We start from the raw sequence: 8,488 nt of genomic DNA on the forward strand, positions 1-8,488 counted from the left end.
AATTGGCTTGATAGGTGATTTACCACTCTCCCCTCTGACTTGGCAACTCAGGCAGGTTCTTCGTCAGGTTTATCTGAATTCTCTAAGGCTCTGGAAAATGAATAGAACACAGCAAGGTTCTGCTTTTAGGAACTGTATTTTCCTGGGGAGCAGTGCTTTCGGCAGGTCATCAGAAGGATTTGTGATCCCCAAAAAGCTTAAAACCTTTCTGTTACTATACATACATATTAAATAATGACCATGCCTCCTGGGATCTGTCTTCAACACCTCGCTTTTCTAATAGCCTATATGCCAAGATCAGTTTGCCCAACATTTGAAATGGAGAATGTGGGCATACATTTTTTTTTTTATTTTTTTATTTTTGGTCCCTTTTCTGTGAGTCTTCCAGTTTCTCCAGATTTTTTTTTTTTAATTTTGTTTTTTGTTGTTGTTGTTGTTGTTGCACATTTTGTTTATTTATTTTTATGTGGTGCTGAGGTTTGAACCCAGTGCCTCACACATGCTAGGCAAGCACTCTACCACTGAGCCATAACTCCAGCCCCTCTCCAGATTCTTTTAACTATCATAAGTCATGTATTTTTGCAAAACAGTTCTAAAGTGACTGAGTATGTTAAGGCTTTTTTGTTGTTCTAGAGATCAAACCCAGGGTCTTGCTCATGCTAAGCACACACTCTGCCAGTGAGCTGCTACATCTCCAGCTCACCTTAAGTTTATTTTAGTCCATCTGTTGTCCATAAGAACATTAAGAAAGTTTACAATTGGCTACAAAACTAGAAATAGAATAGTAGAACCAGAGGAAAAAAGATCACAATTATCCTGGAGTTAAACATGACTAACTGCATTTGAAATTTATTTCTACATTTCCTGAATACCAGGGCAAAAATGAACCTAAATTTGTCATCGGAAAGAAATCGTTTCATCAGAGAAGATAGACCATAGTTTTGACTTGTTTCTGTATCACTAAATTAGGAAATGGAGAGTTGATATTCTAAAGCAGTTAAGACTTTTGAACAACAAATGCAAAAGCAAAATTTACATGGCTATTGCTTTCTCCCCTCCCCCATATGGACTTTCTTGTGACCAATAAAAGCCAAGAACATAAAAAGCAACCTAGTGATCCTTACTTTTAAAGGGGGCTTGTTTAATGTGATCCAAGTAAATTGCTTTCTCCTGGTGTGAACAGGCCTGAAGTTAGAGCTTAGAATGTTTGAATATATGTCCAATGGTTAGTCATTTTACATAGCATTTCTATTAGCTAAGCTTTTGCTAAGTGCTTTGGTAGTCACCCTTCTCTGTGATCCTTTAAAACTATGAGTGTGCCTCATAATATTAATGTTTTTAAAGAGGAAGTTATAGTTTGTTTATATATCTGTGCTTCAAAACCATACATTTCGGGCTGTGGATGTGGCTCAAGCGGTAGCGCGCTCGCCTGGCATGCGAGCGGCCCGGGTTCGATCCTCAGCACCACATACAAACAAAGATGTTGTGTCCGCCGAAAACTAAAAAAAAATAAATATTAAGAAAAAAAAAAAATTTAGGGGCTAGGGATGTGGCTCAAGTGGTTGCGCGCTCGCCTGGCATGTGTGCGACCCGGGTTCAATCCTCAGCACCACATACAAAAAAAAAAAAAAGATGTTGTGTCCGCCAATAACTAAAAAATAAATATTAAAATTCTCTCTCTCTCTCTCTGTCTCTCTCTCTCTCTCCCCCTCTCCCTCTCTCTTTAAAAAAAAAAAAAAAAAAAAAAAACCATACATTGCTTGAGAATGATAACTTGTCCTTGTTCATCTGTATTTACCCATCTGAGTCCAGTGTTTGAATACAGCAGGGGTAGGCACAGAATAGCTATTGGTCAAATGAATAAATGGCAGTTATTGTTTTCTGTATCTCTGAAAGCTGATAAACCACATTGCTGAATGAGGGTGGATTCAGATGATTCAGAAACCAAACAAGTAGGTGGTATATTCTATTATATGTTGCAGATGATGTCTTTGAGGGAGGTAAATAGGCTGCTCTGAGAGGGCTACTCAGTGTGATGTCTCTTTATGAGGTCACCACAGTCCAGGTTTGCTTTGCTTTACATATACAGACACTTGATCAGTCACATACATGCATCCCGCCCCAGCACACACACGTAATTGAGTATGTCTATGTGATAGGCATTATACTATCATTATGTTTTATGATTGAGGATACACTGGTTTGAAAAGAGGTTTGCTTCTTCCCTCCTAGGACTTCTAGTCTATTAGAGATGACATATTAATCAAATAATCACAACAGCAAATATGTAATTACAGTCTGTGACAAGTACTAGGAAGGAAAAGGACGATGACATGAGAGCATACAACTGGGAGTCTGAACCTGTCTTGGATTGCAATAAGGATTTTCTGAAGAAGTGGCATTTGAACTAAGAGCTGAGGAATCAGTAGGTGTTAACATAGCCAAGAGAGTGTAGAGACATTCCAGGCAGAGGGGATAGCATATAGAAAGGCCTGTGATAGAAGAGATCACAGAGTGTTTGAGGAACTGAAAAAAGTCTCAAGTGGCTGTGGTACAGAACATGAATGAAGTCAAGAAAGACTGGCAGTTGATGAACACATTTACATTTAAAAGGGTTCCTGGCTGCAATATGGAGAATACGTCCAGGAGCTCAGGGATGGATGAAGGTGATCAGGAAAGAGATTATGTATCCATTTAGATTATGCTTTGTATTATTAGTTTTACAATTTTATGAGGAATCTCTTACCTGCCAGCACACACGTGTTCTTTAATGTCTGCACTTGGGAGTTCACCTTGTGAAAGCTCAGCAAAAGGTCTGAGGCTCTACCTTTTCACTGTTGTACAACCTAGGGGTGTGGTTAGACTAAAAAGATGGAGATAGGAATGAAGGGAAAAGGATACCATCTTCCAAAATCTGCCAGTATTCTTTCCCCAGAGGTTCCAAAGAAACCATCTATGTGTACAGTTTTCTTTTATGTACTTCTTGTTCACTACCTATCAATCTATACCTATCTGACCTATGCTCCCATCCCATTCCAGTCAAACAGGTAAGGTTTCAAACTATGGATAAAAATAGACTGATATAAACAAATTTTAGGAGATGAAGTCAACAAGATCTTGGAAAAAACTCAATATGGAGGTGAGGGAGATGAAGAATGCAAGTATAATTCCTAGGCTACTGGCCTTATCAGAGCTATTTCTGAGAAAGTTTTCACTGGAAAAGGACCAGGCAGGGAAAGAAAATGAGTTGGGTTTTGGACATACTGAGTTAGAAATTGCTTTAAAGTATCACTTATAATTCTTAAGTGGGTATATATGTAAATATATGAGTCTATAATTTAAGAGTAGTCTGGATTGGATAAAAATATTTGGGCAAGTCATTGATGTAGAAATGGTAATTGAAGTTGGAGGGGTAGCTGAGTCAAGCAATCCCTCCTTTCCTCCCTTTCTTCTTTCCCTTCCCTTCCCCTTCCTTCCTTCCTTTCGTCCATGTGTTAGGATCAAATTCAGGGCCTTGAACATGCTAGACAAGCATCCTACCACTGTGTGACATCCCTAGCCTTGAATTAGCCTTTTCTATCCCCGTTTTTGTTTTTGTTTTTAAATTTTGTTTGTGATTTTTTTTTTTTTTTTTTTTTTTTGGTAATGTTGGTGTGGAACCTAGGTCTTCATGTAAAGCTGGACCAGTGCTTTACCACTGAGCACTGCCCCAGCCACAAATTAGCCTTTTCTTACATGTGATAAACCTCTTCTATGAATGTTTTTTCTTTTTAATATTTTTTAATTGCCAATAGATTTTTAACTTTATTTTTGTTTATTCATATGTGGTGCTGAGGATCAAACCCAGGGCCTCACACATTCTAGGCAAGTGCTCTGCACTGAGCCACAACCCCAGTCCCTCTTCTCTGGATGTTTTTAAACATGTAAAATAAAATACATATGATTACAAAGGAAATCAGTTATATTAAAATATAAGCTGATATATTTACACATGTTATTTTAGTGTAACTATATAACTTTTATATATTTGTGTTTTGATGGCTTATATATATTATATAATATAATATGTATTTTGTGTGATAGTCTAGATAGTATGTCAATATCCATTGGATATCCATTGGATACTGATAGATTATGGAAGTATATAATATATATCCATTGGATGTTGACTGACTCTCCGGAAATATATATTATGAAGGCTAAAATTATTACTGAAATGGAAGAGACATACTTCAACTTCAAAACACTTCAGTAGTAGCCTGAAAGAAAGAGTACCAGATTATCTATGCAAAACCTGAATACTGGAAATAAACCTGTGGGAGTGGTAAAACTCATCCAAAGATTTCATGTGAATATAGGACGTGAACAGGTTGAAGGAGAATGGGGAAATGAGATTATTCTGAAAGATCTTACTGGGGAAAGGGAAGGAGGAAGTGAGGAGACAAAGCATCTCTATGGGGCAAATAGTAGATTTTAAATATATGTTAGTCTATAATAAGCATAGGAAAAAGAAAAGAAATCATAAAATGGAAAAGTATAGCAAAACTAAAAAATTAACAAGTAAAAAGGGGAGCAGATGGAAATTTGATCAGACTGACAAAAAATGAGGAAAAGGATAAGACATCAGCAAACTAAAATAAATAGTAATCATAAATTATTAGAACTTAATGTTATCAATTGCAACTAAATGTAACTAAACAGAATTACCCATTGAAAGAAACTGTCAGATTGAGTTAAAAACAAACTATGTGTTGTGTATAAGAAACAAATTTTAAACAGTGATAGAGCTGGGTGCAGTGGCGTACACCTGTAATCATACCTGTAATCACATCTGTAATCAGAGGCTGAGGCAGGAGGATGGAATGTTCAGAGCCAGCCTGGGCAACATAAACTCTGTCTCAAAAACAATAAAACAAAAACAGAAGCCAGGGGTGGGCCCTGGGGGGTGGGCCTCAGTGGTAGAGTGGTCCTGGGTTCAATCCTCAGTATAATACATACAAAATATATATTTTAAAAATGATAGAGTTCAAAACAAAGATGTGGGCAAGACATATCTGGTAAATGCAAATAAAAAGAAGACAGGAGAGGAAATGTTAATATCAGGAGGAATCTAAAATAAAAAGAATAAATGGGATAGTATGATATAATAATAAAAGGCATAATTTAAAAAGTTTTAATAGTCACAAGCTAGACAGCATGGCAGCTAAATACATAAGACAAAAACTGTAAGACAAATTGATAGAAATAAATTGCAGGCATTATGTTACTTTTGGGAGAAATAAATAAAAAGTTTGTAGAGTATCACAGATAAAAAAGAGGGAAAAAAAGAGGTATAGGTAAATGCCAAGAATGTTCAAGAAATATGGAGTGAAGGCATAGCAATGATCTGATAGCAAGTGTTTGAGGTGTCCCCTTCCTGCCCCTTCCTTATCACCCATAGTTGTAACCAATAAGATAGGGTAGCACAGCAGAGTCCACCCCTCCTATCTCTCAACATGGTATGGGAGGGGTGGCTCTTGGGCCACCAGAGGTCACTCTGTCTTCCTTTGTTACACGTGTCAGAAGCTGTCCAGTATTGGAACAGGTTCCACAGTGCCTTGGGTCTTCTTGCCATTTCTCCCTAAGTTGTTCCTTTGCCTCCTCTCTTCTGGCATGGCTCTTGATGTCACTGCTGCCAGCTCTTGCTGGGACAGTCACTGTCATTCTCAGGGACAGGAGCTAGGGAAGGCCCAGCAGTCTGCCAGAGAGCAGAGTGAAGAGGCTAAAACTCAGATGTGGGGATCAGGCAGGTGTGGGTTCAAATTCAAGCTCTATTATGGACTAATTGGTAGGTATATCACAACTTTTCTGAGCCTCAGTTTTCTCACCTATAAAATTAACCTTCATCACTGGTTATTAGTTAGAATAACTGAGATAATGGAGATCCAGTGCTTAGCACAGCTTGTATTATGAATTAAGTCTGAATGTTTCCCCAATTGGTAGAAATTGTTTTCAGTTAGTTTTCCTTTACTTTTTAGCTCACAGACTTTTTTTTCTTGTTGTTATGGGATTCTTACCAAAGAAGAAGTTGGGCAAAGGGCCAACTATTTTGCTTGCACATCCTCTAAAACAATTTTGAAAAATTGTGTACCCCATTGCATATTTTTAAGTTGACATTTAAATTTTTTCATCCTAAGATTAAATATTGTAAAGAATAAGATTTCCAACATATTGCAAGAATCAACATTGAAAAATAAAAAACTATCACGTAACTCTTTTGAATTTATTGAGTGGAATCTATATACCATAAGAGGAAGAATTAATTGGGCTGGAAGCAATGGATGACAACTTGTAGGGGGTGGTGGGGAATAAAGTTTTCAGTTTCTATTCAGACACTAAAGCTGTTACTGATGATCCTGAATGGTAAAAAACAAGTTTATTTCCACAAAGTTTGATCATTCAACCAGAGATGTTTTTGTGGCTCCCACTTTATGAATCTTTATGTCAAGAAGACCCCTTTTCCTGAGGGAAACTGGGGATACATTTTCTTCCTTTAGTCTGAAAGAGCTAGGAGTGGGGTTGCAAGGAGCAGAAGTTTGGAGGTTGTGAGGAAGTAAATGCGGCATTAACAGAAAGATAGTGAGCAGTGAGAATCTTTAGTCCATTTGTTACAGAGTAGCATAGCCCTTAGGAATGCAGGATCTTGAGCCAGATGGACTAGCTGTGTGCCTTCCTCTTTTGTTGCAGGATTTTGGGGAAATTTTTTCACCTCTCTAGACACACATTTTTTTTCTTTAAATCTGGAACATTTAGTGAATTTGTGTGTCATCCTTGCATGGGGCCATGCTAATATTCTCTGTATCATTCCAATTTTAGTATATGTGCTGCTGAAGTAAGCACTCTAAGCACATTTGTACTTCACTTTTACCATACTTCATGGGAGTAACATATTACACTGTGTTTTTTTGTTTGTTTGTTTGTTTTTAATACTGGTGATTGAACCTAGAGGAGCTTTAACACTGAATTACATCCCCAGTCCTATTTATATTTCAAAACAGTGTCTCAGCAAGTTGCCTAGGCTGCCTGCAAACTTTCCATTCTCCTGCTTCAGCCTTCTAAATTGCTGAGATTACAGGCATGTGCCATGGCTCCCAGCCTATCACAACTTGATGCCTTAAAATGATAGAAATGTGCTGTTTCATAGTTCTGGAGCCCAGATGTCTGAAATCAGGCTCACTGGGTCAAAATCAATGTTAGCAGGGTCATGAACCATCTGAAAACTCAAGGTCAAAATCTGTTCCTTGCCTCCTCCAACTTTTGGTGCCTGGCAGCATTTGTTAGCTTGTGGCTATATCACTCCAGTCTATTTCTCTGGTCACACTGACTTGTCCTCTTCTATGTCAAACTTCCCTCTGCCTCTAGCTCTTGATCCTTAACTGCACCTTTTGCCATTGTTGTGGTTTGGATATGAGGTATTCCCCTCCCCCCAAAAGCTCATGCGTCAATGCAGGAGGTGACATGATCAGACTATGAAAACTAATCTGTAGATTAATCTGTGTGATAGATTAATAATTTGAGTACATTACTGGGTAGTAACTATAGACAGGTGGGGTATGACTGAGGAAGTGGGTTACCTGGGGGCATGCCTTGGGGATTAAATATTTTTTCCTGGCTCCTGGCCCTCTACTCTCCTTCCCATCTATTATGAACTGAGCAGCTTTCTTCTGCCACACCATTCCACCATGGTGTTCTGCCTTAGCTCAGGCCCAGAGTAATGAAGCCAGCTGACTATGGACAGAAATCTCTGAAACCATAAACCCAAATAAATTTTTTCTCCTCTAAGTTATTGTTAGTATTGTTAGTAATTGTTATTGTCAGGTATTTTGGACACAGTGACCAAAAAAAAAAAAAAAAAAAAAAAACAACCAAACCTGACTAATATAGACATAGGGTAATATTTTGACACCAACCAGTAATAAAATTCTGGCACTAACTACCTGAAGTTATCACAGAACCCACAGATTATCAGTCATGATCCCTAACAAGACTGCTCTCACTTCAGATGCCAGTCACACTCAAGTATCCATAGGCTACCTATACTTCTGGCCAACTGGTTACCAATTGGGGGGTTCCCTCAATTCCCTCAAGGTTTGAGGATTTGCTTATATGATTCACAGAATGTAGGAAAGTGATGTACTACCATTATAGTTTTATTAGAAGGGATGCAAGTCAGAACCAGTCAAATGAAGAAACACACAGAGTGAGGTCTCACAGGGTTCCAAACGCAGAGTTTCTAAAAGTGCTCTCCCTTTGGAATCAGGACACATCTACTTCCTGACACATCAATGTATTCACCAGTCAGTGCTTTTCACTAAGCCTTATTTATGTAATATTTTCAATAGTACAAACACTTTATTTAACAGTCATAGATTATCCTATTGGCCAACATACAGGATCTAAAATTCAGAGCCTTTGAACCTCTCACTCTGACTCCAATAGGGTGAATACA

General features: G+C 38.0%; 1 non-coding gene across 1 annotated transcript; it reads right to left on the bottom strand.

Annotated features, from left to right (window-relative positions):
• Positions 1-6,773: 6,773 nt before the first annotated feature.
• Positions 6,774-6,879, bottom strand: LOC143405278 (U6 spliceosomal RNA). The gene has a single exon (XR_013092001.1). It is a non-coding gene; the product is annotated as a U6 spliceosomal RNA (small nuclear RNA).
• Between the last annotated feature and the right edge of the window lie 1,609 nt (positions 6,880-8,488).

Source organism: Callospermophilus lateralis, chromosome 7, assembly GCF_048772815.1.
Source record: "Callospermophilus lateralis isolate mCalLat2 chromosome 7, mCalLat2.hap1, whole genome shotgun sequence".
Lineage (NCBI taxonomy): Eukaryota > Metazoa > Chordata > Mammalia > Rodentia > Sciuridae > Callospermophilus > Callospermophilus lateralis.